Below are 695 nucleotides of genomic sequence, written 5' to 3' on the forward strand. Positions count from 1 at the left end.
AACGAAAGAGTGACAAACGCAAGAGCGAACCTGTTTGCCCCGGACGAATAGACCCATTAACGATTAATTCGATTACCGTATCGGGGCTCGGATATCGTGAACCCGTTGCGGCAGGTTGCGGGCTAGAAACTCGCAGAGGGATTCTGCCGGTTCCCGAACACGAGGATCGTTTCAGCGGGGCCCTCGTTTCGGCGAGAAGCTGCCGTGAACGAGTAAAGGGAGCTCGGGAGCCGGAGAGGAGAAAGAACCGCTTTTTCCATTTAAATCTCGGAAACAGGCAGTTAAATCGAGCCCACAAAGGCGGAATTAAATCGATCGAGCACTTTGGAGGGAAGAAAACAGCGCGGGGGAACGATAAAATTGCATTACGAGGATAAATTCGGCCGGAAATCGTGTATCGAGAAACGAAAGATGGTAACGAAACTTTTATAGCCGTGTTCCCGCGTCTCGTCGGTGTAATTTTTCCGCCGAAAAACTCGTCAGACGTTGCGCCAGTCTGTTCCTCCGCAGACGTTCGCCCTCTCGTTCGCGCGGAATTCCCTCGGCGCTGGTTAATGAAGCAAATAACGGGGAAAGGATAATGAAACGCGGTGTTTCCGCTGGCTGCTCGATCGCGGAGAAGTAATTGGTTTCCGTTCGCGTGGAAATAACGACGTATAAACAGTTGGGTCGGTGTCACGAGATAAGACGGCATT

This window comes from Eufriesea mexicana, unplaced genomic scaffold (assembly GCF_001483705.2).
Source record: "Eufriesea mexicana isolate 0111107269 unplaced genomic scaffold, ASM148370v2 scaffold107, whole genome shotgun sequence".
Lineage (NCBI taxonomy): Eukaryota > Metazoa > Arthropoda > Insecta > Hymenoptera > Apidae > Eufriesea > Eufriesea mexicana.